We start from the raw sequence: 17,386 nt of genomic DNA, 5'->3' as shown, positions 1-17,386 counted from the left end.
TGCTCTAGGTGGGTGCCTAGGATTCGGGGCTTTTTTATCTTAACAAGCACTGGTTCAACTTGAGAACAATGGGCCCAACTGACTCCTGCTGAAGAACAAACCCTGAGTAGCTCCTTGAGAGTCTCCTCCAAGTTATTCCAAGGGGAACGGAAGGTCCTTCTCCCATAACCTAAGGATTCCCTCCGATGTGCAGAAGTCTGTGCCCATCCATAGGAAAGCCCTATGCCTTCACACAGGTACTGGAAATCCCACCCTGTATCCAGTTTCCCAGAAGCATAGCTCCATTGGAGCTGTCCTTGCAGCCCCCTTTAAGGGGGTTCTCAAGACTGGAGGACTGTGCACAGAAATGTGAGTCCCAAAGTACTTCCTGTAGAGTTGAATACATCTGATGAAGTGAGCTGTAGCTCACAAAAGCTTATGCTCAAATAAATTTGTTAGTCTCTAAGGTGCCACTAGTACTCTTTTTCTTTTTGCGAATACAGACTAACACAGCTGCTACTCTGAAACTTGTAGAGTTGAGCAGCTCATGCATGTCCATCCCACACACACCTTTGTCATAACCCGCCCCCATCCTACTCCCTTCTCAGCTTTAGGTCTTTAGACCAAGAAAGAGCTCTCAGTCCTGCTCTTTTACAGCTTGCCCCAGCAGTCCACTTTAATAGGGGTTCCCCAACATGGACAGGAACCACCATGGGTGGCACATGACTCCCACATTTGGGGAGGCTGGGCCTGAGTGCTGGAAGCTCCCTAGAAGTGGGAGGGGCCACCAGCACCCACACTGTAGCCTTGCCTCCTGCTCCACCCAAGGCCCGCCCCCCACTTAGCCTCCTCCCACAAGGCCAACCCATGTTCCACCTGCACTCTACCCTAGGCCCTGAGCCTGCTCAGCCCCCTTCCCCAAGGCCCCCACCACTCGCATCTCTTTGCCTCCTCCCCCGAGGGGACATCCCGCCACTTTTGCCTCTCTCTCCACCCCCTCCTCCTTGAATAGAGACTGAATAGAGACTCTATTCAATAGGCTTGAATAGAGACTGGGAGTGGATGGGGTCATAGACATACTCTTAGAATCCTTGGCAAACATAAATAAAATACAACCTCCACAAATAACCTAGTTCAGATTTCTAAATGTTATTCCCTATGCAGTTTAATTTCATTGGCATTTTCATTGCATTTACATTGTGTGTTTGTGTAAATTAAAAAAAAAATACTGTACCATATGAAACATTCATGCATATAGAATTTTTAAAGAGGTAATGTAAAGAACAATTTCATAGCCTCTCTCATATCAGGCATTTAAACATTTCAGGGGGCTAAGATTTCATTTCAGTTACATATACACACTTTAAGAATCAGGTTCCTTGATGAGCTTTCAGAAATGTCTCTGTGAAATGGGATTTAGAAATGTATGAAATACATAACATGCAAGAGAAGTAGGAGCTTGGAATTCCAGAGATTCATCTGGCTGAGAAACACACTTATCCCACAATGCCCTGGGGAAGGTTACCTAATCTTATTGCCTGAGTTTACCCTCTTTATAGGGTGTTGTGTGCAGAGTCAGGGAGAGAGGAAGGTTGCAGTATTAAAGGTAAATGATAACTAAAAGCACCTTTACTGTGCTATTTTGGCACTTCCAGTTCTGGACCTGTTTGGAAATCAGATGTGATAAAACATTTAACCAGATGGTACAATTTCGAAACAAATTTGGTTTGAGTCCCATTCTAAATATAAGCACTGGCTTATCCAAGCTATTGTCCATGCTTCGTTTACTAGCAATAAGGGAAACATGTTGCCCTTGACCAAGGTCCCGATCCTGCAAAGATTTATGCACATGCTTAATTTTACACACCATCAGCACTTCCGCCAAATCCCATAGAACTACTGAGAGTGTGTAAAGTGAAATTGATTGAAAATGAAAATTGGGGGTTGTGGAAAAACATGTCCAAAAACTGAGTGCACCTGGAGAAGTATACAAAGTTTTTATGCTTAAGATACCAAACAAATCTAAAATGCATTTCTATGCATGTTGGGAAGTGAATGTGCTAATTGTAATCATCCAAATCCCTCTCCAACCTATATTTAAATGGATCCACAGTTGACTCCATGAGTATATTTAGATCTCAGAAAAATAAAAGTCTAGGAAATCTTAACACTGAATCAGAAATAAGTGGTTACTTATGAAATCTGAAGAAGAAACTCTTGAAAACACTTCAGTGACTAGTTAACCACAATACAGAAATAGCAGCGGCATGAACTAAAACCAGCTTCTTAATAAAAGGGAAACTCAAATGATTTAGTAAGATACAAGAAATAGATAAAGAAATGCAAAACTGCAATCTTGACAGCCTTATTAACTACCAGTACAAGAACAAACATGTCATGATTGGCACACATCAGAATACATGAAGAACATTGACACAACCAGGTTTCAAAACAAACCCTGTAGGAATAAAGTCACCATTAATAAGCTATGTTTAGTTAACCAGGGACCTAACAAATGCCTTCATCAAACTCTTGTTGGATGATGTCAAATGTTAATTTTTAAAAGGCCCTGTAATGAGAGGAGATGTCAGCAAATGATTGCCTGTGTCCGCTTAACTTTCAGTCTTTTGCTTTGATGCCACAGAGTCTATTAAAAGGTCTCAATTTTATATGGCAAGCAAGCTAGACCACAACAGAAATTATGCAACATAACTAATTGCCCCCAGATAATAGTTAAAATTGCAACAGCTAGGTAATCTTTTTAATTCATTGGTTGAGAAAATTCATCTTATCCTGCAGGGAAGTGGGGGATGGAGGAGAGGCATGGAAAGAAGCCATACTCATGGAGGCAGGATGAGTTGGGGATGTAGGCACTGGAGAGCGCAGAACAAGAAGGGAACGTTGTGTGATTGGCTGATGCTAGATATTCTCTGACTCCCATCTGTAAATGTACTGCTGTGGGTAAACTAGCACCCAACTTTCCTCCCCACTCCAACATTGGTTTAGTATAGTCACAGGATCAGGAAGCATCATGCTGGACTAAGCTTTGCATCCTTGTGTAATGCTGACAGACCCCAGTTGTCGGCAGACAGGATCAGACCTCTGGACCACCACTCCCAAGAGAAGGAGGCGGGTGGTGGTGGTCGGGGACTCTCTCCTCAGGGGGACTGAGTCATCTATTTGCTGCCCCGACCAGGAAAACTTAGAAGTCCGCTGCTTGTCAGGAGCTAGGATTCACGATGTGACGGAGAGACTGCCGAGACTCATCAAGCCCTCATAGAATCATAGAATCATAGAATCATAGAATATCAGGGTTGGAAGGGACCCCAGAAGGTCATCTAGTCCAACCCCCTGCTCAAAGCAGGACCAAGTCCCAGTTAAATCATCCCAGCCAGGGCTTTGTCAAGCCTGACCTTAAAAACCTCTAAGGAAGGAGATTCTACCACCTCCCTAGGTAACGCATTCCAGTGTTTCACCACCCTCTTAGTGAAAAAGTTTTTCCTAATATCCAATCTAAACCTCCCCCATTGCAACTTGAGACCATTACTCCTCGTTCTGTCATCTGCTACCATTGAGAACAGTCTAGAGCCATCCTCTTTGAAACCCCCTTTCAGGTAGTTGAAAGCAGCTATCAAATCCCCCCTCATTCTTCTCTTCTGCAGACTAAACAATCCCAGCTCCCTCAGCCTCTCCTCATAAGTCATGTGCTCTAGACCCCTAATCATTTTTGTTGCCCTTCGTTGTACTCTTTCCAATTTATCCACATCCTTCCTGTAGTGTGGGGCCCAAAACTGGACACAGTACTCCAGATGAGGCCTCACCAGTGTCGAATAGAGGGGAACGATCACGTCCCTCGATCTGCTCGCTATGCCCCTACTTATACAACCCAAAATGCCATTGGCCTTCTTGGCAACAAGGGCACACTGCTGACTCATATCCAGCTTCTCGTCCACTGTCACCCCTAGGTCCTTTTCCGCAGAACTGCTGCCGAGCCATTCGGTCCCTAGTCTGTAGCGGTGCATTGGATTCTTCCATCCTAAGTGCAGGACCCTGCATTTATCCTTATTGAACCTCATTAGATTTCTTTTGGCCCAATCCTCCAATTTGTCTAGGTCCTTCTGTATCCTATCCCTCCCCTCCAGCGTATCTACCACTCCTCCCAGTTTAGTATCATCCGCAAATTTGCTGAGAGTGCAATCCACACCATCCTCCAGATCATTTATGAAGATATTGAACAAAACGGGCCCCAGGACCGACCCCTGGGGCACTCCACTTGACACCGGCTGCCAACTAGACATGGAGCCATTGATCACTACCCGTTGAGCCCGACAATCTAGCCAGCTTTCTACCCACCTTATAGTGCATTCATCCAGCCCATACTTCCTTAACTTGCTGACAAGAATGCTGTGGGAGACCGTGTCAAAAGCTTTGCTAAAGTCAAGAAACAATACATCCACTGCTTTCCCTTCATCCACAGAACCAGTAATCTCATCATAAAAGGCGATTAGATTAGTCAGGCATGACCTTCCCTTGGTGAATCCATGCTGACTGTTCCTGATCACTTTCCTCTCCTCTAAGTGCTTCAGGATTGATTCTTTGAGGACCTGCTCCATGATTTTTCCAGGGACTGAGGTGAGGCTGACCGGCCTGTAGTTCCCAGGATCCTCCTTCTTCCCTTTTTTAAAGATGGGCACTACATTAGCCTTTTTCCAGTCATCCGGGACTTCCCCCGTTCGCCACGAGTTTTCAAAGATAATGGCCAAGGGCTCTGCAATCACAGCCGCCAATTCCTTCAGCACTCTCGGATGCAATTCGTCCGGCCCCATGGACTTGTGCACGTCCAGCTTTTCTAAATAGTCCCTAACCACCTCTATCTCTACAGAGGGCTGGCCATCTCTTCCCCATTTTGTGTTGCCCAGCACAGCAGTCTGGGAGCTGACCTTGTTAGTGAAAACAGAGGCAAAAAAAGCATTGAGTACATTAGCTTTTTCCACATCCTCTGTCACTAGCTTGCCTCCCTCATTCAGTAAGGGGCCCACACCTTCCTTGGCTTTCTTCTTGTTGCCAACATACCTGAAGAAACCCTTCTTGTTACTCTTGACATCTCTTGCTAGCTGCAGCTCCAGGTGCGATTTGGCCCTCCTGATATCTTTCCTACATGCCCGAGCAATATTTTTATACTCTTCCCTGGTCATATGTCCAACCTTCCACTTCTTGTAAGCTTCTTTTTTATGTTTAAGATCCGCTAGGATTTCACCATTAAGCCAAGCTGGTCGCCTGCCATATTTACTATTCTTTTGACTCATCGGGATGGTTTGTCCCTGTAACCTCAACAGGGATTCCTTGAAATACAGCCAGCTCTCCTGGACTCCCTTCCCTTTCATGTTAGTCCCCCAGGGGATCCTGGCCATCTGTTCCCTGAGGGAGTCAAAGTCTGCTTTCCTGAAGTCCAGGGTCCGTATCCTGCTGCTTACCTTTCTTCCCTGCGTCAGGATCCTGAACTCAACCAACTCATGGTCACTGCCTCCCAGATTCCCATCCACTTTTGCTTCCCCCACTAATTCTACCCGGTTTGTGAGCAGCAGGTCGAGAAAAGCGCTCCCCCTAGTTGGCTCCTCTAGCACTTGCACCAGGAAATTGTCCCCTACGCTTTCCAAAAACTTCCTGGATTGTCTATGCACCGCTGTATTGCTCTCCCAGCAGATATCAGGAAAATTAAAGTCACCCATGAGAATCAGGGCATGCGATCTAGTAGCTTCCGTGAGTTGCCGGAAGAAAGCCTCATCCACCTCATCCCCCTGGTCCGGTGGTCTATAGCAGACTCCCACCATGACATCACTCTTGTTGCACACACTTCTAAACTTAATCCAGAGACACTCAGGTTTTTCCACAGTTTCGTACCGGAGCTCTGAGCAGTCATACTGCTCCCTTACATACAGTGCTACTCCCCCACCTTTTCTGCCCTGCCTGTCCTTCCTGAACAGTTTATAACCATCCATGACTATACTCCAGTCATGTGAGTTATCCCACCAAGTCTCTGTTATTCCAATCACGTCATAATTCCTTGACATCACCAGGACCTCCAGTTCTCCCTGCTTGTTTCCAAGGCTTTGTGCATTTGTATATAAGCACTTGAGATAACCTGTTGATCGCCCCTCATTCCCAGTATGAGGCAGGAGCCCTCCCCTCACAGACCTTCCTGCCTGTGCTTCCTCCCGGTATCCCGCTTTCCCACTTACCTCAGGGCTTTGGTCTCCTTCCCCCGGTGAACCTAGTTTAAAGCCCTCCTCACTAGGTTAGCCAGCCTGCTAACTAGGTTAGCCAGCCTCAGATCGCTACCCCTTCCTGCTTCTCCACGTGGGCACCAAGAATGACCTTGAGCGGATCACTGCTGACTATGTGGCTCTGGGAAGAAGGATAAAGGAGTTTGAGATGCAAGTGGTCTTCTCGTCCATCCTCCCCATGGAAGGAAAAGGCCTGGGTAGAGACCGTCGAATCGTGGAAGCCTATGAATGGCTATGCAAGTGGTGTCGGAGAGAAGGCTTTGGATTCTTTGACCATGGGATGGTGTTCCAAGAAGGAGGAGTGCTAGGCAGAGACGGGCTCCACCTAATGAAGAGAGGGAAGAGCATCTTCGCAAGCAGGCTGGCTAACCTAGTGAGGAGGGCTTTAAACTAGGTTCACCGGGGGAAGGAGACCAAAGCCCTGAGGTAAGTGCGGAAGTGGGATACCGGGAGGAAGCATGATCAGGAGTGCGCGAGAGGGGAGGGCTCCTGCCTCATACTGAGAAAGAGGGACGATCAGCGAGTTATCTCAAGTGCCTATACACAAATGCAAGAAGCCCAGGAAACAAGCAGGGAGAACTGGAAGTCCTGGCACAGTCAAGGAATTATGATGTGATTGGAATAACAGGGACTTGGTGGGATAATTCACATGACTGGAGTACTGTCATGGATGAATATAAACTGTTCAGGAAGGACACGCAGGGCAGAAAAGGTGGGGGAGTTGCATTGTATGTAAGGGAGCAGTATGACTGCTCAGAGCTCAAGTATGAAACTGCAGAAAAACCTGAGAGTCTCTGGATTAAGTTTAGAAGTGTGAGCAACAAGAGTGATGTAGTGGTGGGAGTCTACTATAGACCACCGGACCACGGGGATGAGGTGGACTAGGTTTTCTTCCGGCAACTCATGGAAGTTACTAGATCGCAGGCCCTGGTTCTCATGGGAGACTTCAATCACTCTGATATCTGCTGGGAGAGCAATACAGCGGCGCACAGACAATCCAGGAAGTTTTTGGAAAGTGTAGGGGACAATTTCCTGGTGGAGGTGCTGGAGGAACCAACTAGAGGCAGACCTGCTGCTCACAAACCGGGAAGAATTAGTAGGGGAAGCAAAAGTGGATGGGAATCTGGAGGCAGTGACCATGAGATGGTCGAGTTCAGGATCCTGACACAAGGAAGAAAGGAGAGCAGCAGAATACGGACCCTGGACTTCAGAAAAGCAGACTTTGATTCCCTCAGGGAACTGATGGGCAGGATCTCCTGGGAGATAACAGGAGGGGGAAAGAGAGCTGGCTGGATTTAAATAATCCTTATTGAGGTTACAGGGACAAACCATCCCGATGTATAGAAAGAATAGTAAATATGGCAGGTGACCAGCTTGGCTTAACAGTGAAATCCTTGCTGATCTTAAACACAAAAAAGAAGCTTACAAGAAGTGGAAGATTGGACAAATGACCAGGGAAGAGTATAAAAATATTGCTCGGGCATGCAGGAGTGAAATCAGGAAGGCCAAATCACACCTGGAGTTGCAGCTAGCAAGAGATGTTAAGAGTAACAAGAAGGGTTTCTTCAGGTATGTTAGCAACAAGAAGAAAGTCAAGGAAAGTGTGGGCCTCTTACTGAATGAGGGAGGCAACCTAGTGACAGAGGATGTGGAAAAAGCTAATGTATTCAATGCTTTTTTTGCCTCTGTCTTCACGCACAAGGTCAGCCCCCAGACTACTGCACTGCGCAACACAGCATGGGGAGGAGGTGACCAGCCCTCTCTGGAGAAAGAAGTGGTTTGGGACTATTTAGAAAAGCTGGACGAGCACAAGCCCATGGGGCCGGATGCGCTGCATCCGAGAGTGCTAAAGGACTTGGTGGATGTGATTGCAGAGCCATTATCTTTGAAAACTCATGGCAATCGGGGGAAGTCCTGGACGACTGGAAAAAGGCTAATGTAGTGCCCATCTTTTAAAAAGGGAAAAAGGAGGATCCTGGGAACTACAGGCCAGTCAGCCTCACCTCACTCCCTGGAAAAATCATGGAGCAGGTCCTCAAGGAATCAATTCTGAAGCACTTAGAGGAGAGGAAAGTGATCAGGAACAGTCAGCATGGATTCACCAAGGGCAAGTCATGCCTGACTAATCTAATTGCCTTCTATGACAAGATAACTGGCTCTGTGGATGAGGGGAAAGCAGTGGATGTGTTGTTCCTTGACTTTAGCAAAGCTTTTGACATGGTCTCCCACAGTATTCTTGCCAGCAAGTTAAAGAAGTATGGGCTGGATGAATGGACTATAAGGTGGATAGAAAGTTGGCTAGATTGTGGGCTCAACGGGTAGTGATCAATGGCTCCATGTCTAGTTGGCAGCCGGTGTCAAATGGAGTGCCCCAAGGGTTGTTCAATATCTTCATAAATGATCTGGAGGATGGCGTGGACTGCACCCTCAGCAAGTTTGCAGATGACACTAAACTGGGAGGAGAGGTAGATACGCTGGAGGGTAGGGATAGGATACAGAGGGACCTACACAAATTAGAGGATTGGGCCAAAAGAAATCTGATGAGGTTCAACAAGGACAAGTGCAGAGTCCTGAACTTAGGACAGAAGAATCACATGCACCGCTACAGGCTACGGACCGAATGGCTAGGCAGCCGTTCCGCAGAAAAGGACCTAGGGGTCACAGTGGACGAGAAGCTGGATATGAGTCAACAGTGTGCCATTGTTGCCAAGAAGGCCAATGGCATTTTGGGATGTATAAGTAGGGGCATTGCCAGCAGATCGAGGGACGTGATCGTTCCCCTCTATTCGACATTGGTGAGGCCTCCTCTAGAGTACAGTGTCCACATTACAAGAAGGATGTGGAAAAATTGGAAAATGTCCAGCGGAGGGCAACAAAAATGATTAGGGGACTGGAACACATGACTTATGAGGAGAGGCTGAGGGAACTGGGATTGTTTAGTCTGCGGAGGAGAAGAACAAGGGGGGATTTGATAGCTGCTTTCAACTACCTGAAAGGGGGTTCCAAAGAGGATGGATCTAGACTGTTCTCAGTGGTAGCAGATGACAGAACAAGGAGTAATGGTCTCAAGTTACAGTGGGGGAGGTTTAGGTTGGATATTAGGAAAAACTTTTTCACTAGGAGGGTGGTGAAATACTGGAATGCGTTACCTAGGGAGGTGGTGGAATCTCCTTCCTTAGAAGTTTTTAAGGTCAGGCTTGACAAAGCCCTGGCTGGGATGATTTAGTTGGGGATTGGTCCTGCTTTGAGCAGGGGGTTGGACTAGATGACCTCCTGAGGTTCCTTCCAACCCTAATATTCTATGATTCTATGATCTAAATGCATGAGCCTCTACTGCATGAGTTAAAAGCCACCTGGCCCTTAGCAAAGACTGTAGCAGACTCATTAATCTCTAAGTGGTCTTGGTGCCACTAAGAGGACAGAAAACCAAAACCAGACCCCGGAGTTGTGTAGGTTACACTAGCTTTTGCCACACATAGCTCAGCTGTAAGAGCCCATGTTCCCGCTCCACTGACCCCACCAATCTACACTTCTCTCCTTGAGCAGAATGGAGTCTTTTAGCCCTGGATTTCCCAAGGAATTTAAAAGGGAGTTAGTGCCCAGCTTCAATTGTATCCAGGCACCTAATTCCTTTAGCCTTGTCTGAAAATCTCGATCCTAGTGAGTGAGGAAATGGGCAGGGGGAACAACCAGGGAAAGGGAGCAAAAAACATGAAAGAGCAAAAATGAATAAAAATAGACAGCCAAAAAGAGAGGAGTTGAGGGAATGGAAGAGGAGAGGAAGAATGGAGACAGAAAACAGGAGGACAGAAAGTGAGAGGCTACACATCATGACTACACATGCAGTAGAGAGTCGGCTAGCACAGTTACTCAGGGTATAGGTGACTTAGGTTCTTCTAGACTGCCTCTCCTCTGAAACTCTTTTCTCAGGAATCATGGGGACAAGACTTCAAATTCTTCTCAGTCAAAATCATTCATATTTGAGCCTACCAGTGTGCAACCAAGAATGTCAGGACAAGAAGCCATGCATTAATCTACCAATTTGGTTGATTTTGACAGAGTCTTTCCTCATGAAAGGACGAGGATGGACATTTTCATTAACATTTCATTTTTTGAAGGGCAGAATGCCATCCCAGCTACCATATAATGAGGTCTTGATCCCCCTCATGAAACTATCTAATTATTACCCTCTGTCAAACCTCCCCTTTCTGGAGAGAATGATTAAAGAGGCAGTTGCTAAGCAACTTAAGGAGCACCTGGACAATGTGAGATTTTTAGATATCTATCAATCTTCAAGTGATGGTTTCCAGACAAGTTTTTATAATCATGTTAGATCCATATTTGATACCATTGATCATGGCACATTACTGACCCAGCTAGGCAGGATAAAAAAAAGTTGCTTTGGGCAGTTCAGTTAACTTTTTGGGGGCAGATTTCAGGAGTTGGTGGTGAGGAAGCAATCCAAGTTCTTCTGCATGGAGTATCAGAATGATTAATTTCATTGCCATTGTTTGTTTATATGTACATAGATATATACAGATTCATACATATGAGAGAGAGAGAGGTCAAAAAGACAACATGATTGCCATCATTTTCTTTTTCTTCATATTCCCATTGAACCCCAAATGAATTACATAGAAATTCTCTGGCTTCCAAATGAGAGAAGAAAACCTGAAATTGTATCTTTATCCTGTCTTCAGCTAATGGACCGACATAGTGAATTCCCGATTCTTATTCTTTTTTCATATGTATGGTGTAGAGCAGCAACTACAATTTCACTTGAAGTTGATTGAGCCAAATGGTTACTCAATTCCCAATTAAACAGTGTGAATGAAGTGACAAAGGGATAATTTTTGATCTGTGTAGCAAACAATGAGAGTTTCATGCGTGGATAGCTTGCAAAATTTCCCTTTAAGGCTTCTCTACTGCTTAAAACTGAGAAGTGATGTGGACCTTGGCTATCTGAAAGTTTTCTGTGACCAGTGGACCAGCTAAACCTTTCCACTTCTGGGAGCGTGGAATTCTAAATGCAACAACCTGTGCAATGGCTAAAAAATCAACTAACAAGGAAAAATACTTTTCCTGAAGAACCTGGGCCAGCTTAGAAACAATCTGACAGTATTAAAATAGCCTGGTTGTTTACATCATGGTGTTGATGTGCTGCATGGCCTGAGGGAAAGAGACACACAGTAAAATGCACTGAAGCAATGAGGTCAAAAGAAATCATTTCTGAAAAGCACTCATCTTTTTCAGTATTGGGAGGAAATATCTTTTCTAGAAATTGATTCCCCCTGGCTCCATATGGATTGAGCGGCATATGTTTAATGTAGTGGCATTATCTGTGGCACAAAAATCCTCTCCCTATTGCTAGCCAACTTATTTGTCACTGAGGAAGCTCTGAAATAAGTTATTAAAGGTTTAATAAAAAAGTAGTGCAAGTGTAATTTCAGCTCTATTACGCTGTAATATTGACTTTCTCTGGTATCAAGTTTCTATAGCATAACCAGATTTATTCTGTAGTTCCAAGCATCAGGAACATAAATCACCGAATAGGAGCAGCCTACAGATGCAGCCAAGTAAATCCTTATTAGTTATAAGGGCATTCGATCCGCACTTTCAAGCTCAAGCAATACGTCTGAACTAGCTACAGCATAAAGTGATGTCAGTGGGGAGCTCAACCTCCTTCCAGCGGCACACCAGGCCTTTACCACTTAACTCAATGAGCAAGTCGTGTTCACTACACAGGAAGATGGAGCCGTGTACAGTGGAATCATGAGAAAGCTTTGGTGCAAACATACCAGGGGACCACTGTTGCTTCTAACAATTATGTGGAGGTGGGGATCCTTGAATGTTTTTTCTCCTTTGAGCAGCCTGGCAAAGACATCCTTCAGGTTGTTTGGAGTCCTCTTTATCTATGCGCTGAACACTGAAAAGGATACTAGGGCTATTGAAAAGCAAGACATTTTCTGATTGGATACAAATGATTAGGCCATTGAGACAGTTTCTTTAAAAAAACATGACTATTCTGGTGTATATGTACAACATCCCATTCCCTGACCTCCATGTACTTGTCTGTCTGCCTGCCTATCCCTAAGCTGTGAGCTCTGTGGGGCACAGACCACCCCTTTTTGAATGTCTGAAAAGCAGCCAGCACTGCATGTGGGCGCTACCACAGATAAATAATAAGGAAGATGCAGATGGTCTAATATGCTAAAATCTGCAAATCCAACAAGACTGTTTTATTTTTACTAATACCACATTACCCATCCCTGCTTATTGTATGCTAGCTGACTTTTGAAACTACTTCTGAGCAGAACAAAAGGTTTATACTTTCAGGTTTTTGTATACACAGTTGCAAATTTAAATGAAAGAAATATATGCACTGGACTCTAAAACAAACTTTTCCTTTGCAGCAAATGCATATATGTTTCCTTTTCAATGGGTTCTAAATAATTATAGCCCATATCACTGCACTGGATATACTGGACATACCCCTGGCTTTTCATTTGGAATTATGAAGGGTCACATCCTATGACCAGTGAAAAGTCCAAGTACCTCTTAAGACTCTTTGGGACCATAAACTTACCAATCATCATCGATCCTGCCTGCACCTCTCCACAGCCTCAATACCCTAAACCTCTATAGAGCGCTGTTCTGTGGCTCCTGGAAGACTCCCCACCACTCTGTAGTGTGCTCAAGTCTTTCCATGGCCATGGAGGGGATAGAATTTGTCCCTTTGAAAGGCAAAAATGCACAGTCTTTTTACATGACTTTCTTTTTAGGAATTATGAACACAGTGCTAGAAGTTAACCTAGGCTTCAAAGTTTTTCTACAGAGCTGTGTATCTCCCACTGATGTCAATGACAGTTTGGCACCTGTCTGAAGGCTGGAATATGATGCCAAATGTAATTTTAAGTCTAGGCATGATCTAGTGGCTCAAGCACAAAAAGAGGCCAAGAACTGCAACCCAAGCTGTGACAATGACTCCCCTGTGCTCATGAGTCAAATATCCCTTCTCCATTTGGGGTGCAAATGGCCCCTGCTGTAACAAGTTCACTTTCATGTCAGGTACTCATTATCTGTTTCCCCTCTTCTAGAGCCAGATGTTTCAATTTCCTACTTTTGGATGGGCTAGTTCCAATGCTCCCAAATGACTTAGTCATTTGGCTAAATCATAGAGTTTGACAATAACTTCCAAGAGTAAGCAGAGACTCCAACAAACCAGTGTTTTCAACTCTCAGGTTCCCCACCACCTCCTTTTGGCCATTTTACAGGACTCCTCAAACACCTGGGGTTTATGTCTCTCTCTCTCTCTCTCTCAGTTGCCTACTTCCCACTGAGCAGGGAGTTCTTCCCACCCCATTCTGGACCCTCACTCTCCCTGGAGAGACTTTCCCAGGCTCTTTCAGAGCTCCATGCCTTCTCCTCAGCTGTTTCTGGCTATTTTCTTGGCCTTCTCCATGGCCCACAGCAGACCACCTCTTAGCACCTCCCACCACCCATCTAGCTCTATTGTAGTAAAGCCTTCCTCCTCCCTGCCAGTCTCTTCCCCTTTGACTGAACACTCCCCCTCTTACTGGAAGTGTCTTGTCTGTTCTACTGTCATGTGATGTTTGGTCACCTGACCCAACCTTTGGTCCAAGCCCCAAACCATCCCCTGGGAGTTGGATAACTAAGCACACGTGGAACTGAACCCAACTCCCCTTAAAGGGCCAGCCCATCCTAGGACACAACTACACCACACTGTTTCTGTTTCACAGCAGGGGATCATGGTGACCTATATCCACCCAGGTTGTCAGGGTTCCTTACCTGTGGCAGAATGCAGTTCTGCAGGTACTCCTGCCATGATGAGGTGGCTGTTTAAGGGTAGGTTAAGCCAGGGGCAGAGGATCCTTACCCCTCCCCACTGGAGGTGTTGTCCAGGTCACAGATTATAGCCTACTATAGTCCTTTTGAGATGGAATAGCACTGGAACTTGGATGGGAGAATATATCAACCTCTTTTCCCCATGAAGTTCTCTGGTGCCCATCTAAGTTTCTTGGGCTAGGCATTAGGAAGACTATGGGCTTTAATCTTCATGCCTCAGCTTCCACCTCTGTAAAACAGTAATGCCACCTACTTGCTCCACATGGCTGATATGGGGAATAGTTAATATTTGCCCTTAGAAAATAAAAACTCTGTAAGTGCAAAGTATCTGGCCTTAGGTTGTGCCAAGGATTCTGGCTCTGTTATTGATGTTTTCTTCTTTCTGACATCCAATGTGAAGTTGAAAACAGTTCTTAAAAATTAATGGACTATGTTAACCAGATAATAAAGAAGCAGTGTATAGTTTTAGCTAGATTATATAGTAATAAGTAATGACTTTCTCTAGTATCATGTTTATATAGCATGACCAGATTTAAATGTCTGATTTAGCGAGATCCCGGAATGAATCACATAGCATCTTTAGCCAGTCAGAAGAGTGCCAAAGCTTTGTGTTACTCATTTGAACCAGACTCCAAAATTTGTTTCTATTTTCTCAGACTCCCTCTTGCAGGGTTTCAATTTGCCACAATATAAATGGTAAAGGTACATAGGAGAAATGAGCATCTTCTGTCACCATGTAGTTTTTGCAATTTTTTTAAGCAAAACATCCATTTCCTCCGAACAGGTAGAAATGCTGGGAATTCTGAATGCCACCAGGCTGCCATCAGACAAGCAGATTACAGCAGCATGCCCCATTTTTCTGGTACTGCCTGGATGGATATGTCTACAGTGAGGGTCTATCTAACTCAGGGCCAGATTTGCTGCCCTTGCTAATGCTCAATAGGACCTCACTCTTTAAGTAGTGCCAAATGAAGAAAATGGGACTGCCTTCAGAAAAAGATACTATCTTTAGGGAGCAATGATGTGGCCCTCTATCTTTTTTATCCCTTAGGGTCAGATACCAATATGTTTACTCACATTGAACACTTGAACTTGGTCTCAAATGGGGTTACTCCTGTAGAACAATACTGAAACTTCAGAATCTGGCCATTAGTATTCAAGAAATCTAGATTATCTTTAAATCCATATTTAAGACATACAGCAGCCATCCAGTAATTTTGTAAATTTTGAAATGCTAAAATACCTGTGCCATAAAATGAATGCTAGAATAAGATGCTATGTATCTTTAATGATATGTCCTTTCTACAGTGTTCTGCACTGAAAATAACTTCAGTGCATATATCGAAAACTTAATTTCATTATGGCTTTTCTGACTGAAAATGCTTGTACTTCTGGATTCCCCAGTGGCCCTTTAGTATAGTAAAACAAATTCATATGGCAGTAGAAGTGTTGCAAAATCCAGTAGAGGTAATATATATAATATTTCCTGTAAGGCCTGACTGTGCGATGCTTACTCATATTGACTAGTACCTACTCACAAGCAATCTCATTTGTAGTTCTCGTTTAAGGGCTAATTAACCTGAGTACCATGGACCAGACTCTGCATCCTTTAATTTGGATAAGATTATATCTATTTAATAATGTCAACCAGGAAAGGGGCCAAATTCATACCTGGCATAATTGACCCTTGGGGAATCTTAGATTTGGATTTAAATTAATATATGAACTTTGCAACTAAGCACCATTGTTTAAATTGTTTTGAAGTAGATTGAATCAATTCATTGCACATAGCTTCATTTTGTAACATAAACAGATGAGAAATAGTGCAATATAAATGAATGCACACAATTTTGCAATATTCTGTCTGCCACCACTGCTTTAGATGCTAGAGCTTGTTGAAAGCTTTCTGGGTAAACATTTTTATGTCAGAAACTCGCTTTTTGATGAACAGGAGCTTTTTTTGAAAAGAAATTCCATTGTTGCAAATTTGGGGATTTAATTGAAAATCTGAAAAGCTAAAATTTTCAGTCCAAAAATTTTGGCAAAAATGAAAAAAGATCGTAACTGAAAAAACTTCAAAGAAAAACGTGGATGGACACACACAAACAAAACTTGTTTTCATCAAAATGTTTCCAGGGAAGAAAAATCATTCCCTGTTAGCTGCATTTTTTTAAACCAGGGGATATCCAACACATGGGATCCTCATCAGCATCCTAAACTCAAATAATAATCTTGTTCCATCTATGCAATTCCTATTGGCAACAGGGGTGAGAACTGTATTTATATAAAGAGTCATGTATAGCCCTTTGAAGGCTATTTTGTAGTGTATGTGAATGCTGATTTCAGATATGGTGAAACAAAGAATATACTTATATGAAGCAGAAAGCAAGACTTTGTACACTTGATACAGTTTTCAGCAAGAAAAAGGTTTAACTATTTGCTCATGCAGGTCTATTTCTTGACTTAATTGGAAATGGACAGTATACATAATTGCTCAGATGTGATATCCTGCACAGATACCATGGATATGAAAGCTATATAAGAACATGGAATCAGCCAAAGATGTAACTGGGGATGTAAATGCATTATAGGGATGTTGAAATTACCCAGAACCAAATACTATAAACCAAGGAAATTCAAAATTAAGATTAAGCTTAAAATAAATCCAAACATGTTAAGGTATAGAAATGCACACAGCTAGGGCACCTGAAAACAACCATGACTATGTCTTGTCATGGCAGAATTATATAGTGAAATAACCATAATCATGTGGTTAAGACATTACAGTGTTTGTAGTCCCAGATTAGATGTAATTGGTTTTTTAAAGACATATCATTGTGTTACTACGGGGCAGAGTTAAGGTTGTAAATTCTCATCAAATTAATTCTCTACTTCTAAGAGTAAGGGAAATTTGGGAGATAATATGCAGTATTTTTAATATGTAACAATACAATTGAGTCCTGGTTTTCAGGGGAAACTCATATCAACCTTATCTACAGAACCACAAGTATTGCTTACACAACAGAGTTTATACGACGGTTCTACTGTTGCATTTCAAAGCTATTGTTTTCACATTCTCTTCCGTTTTTGCCAAAGCAAATACTACATTGTTACGTATCAAGCTGAATGTAATCAATCTAAGCAGCTTTGGATAACACAAGAACTGCAAGAGGGGAAAAAAAAGCAATGTTTACTCCAAGTTTCTCTGTCATTATAGAATCTTGAAGGAGACTACGCCAAAACACATGAGTATGCAA

Source organism: Dermochelys coriacea, chromosome 3 (genome assembly GCF_009764565.3).
Source record: "Dermochelys coriacea isolate rDerCor1 chromosome 3, rDerCor1.pri.v4, whole genome shotgun sequence".
NCBI lineage: Eukaryota > Metazoa > Chordata > Testudines > Dermochelyidae > Dermochelys > Dermochelys coriacea.
This window is presented reverse-complemented; position numbering follows the sequence as displayed.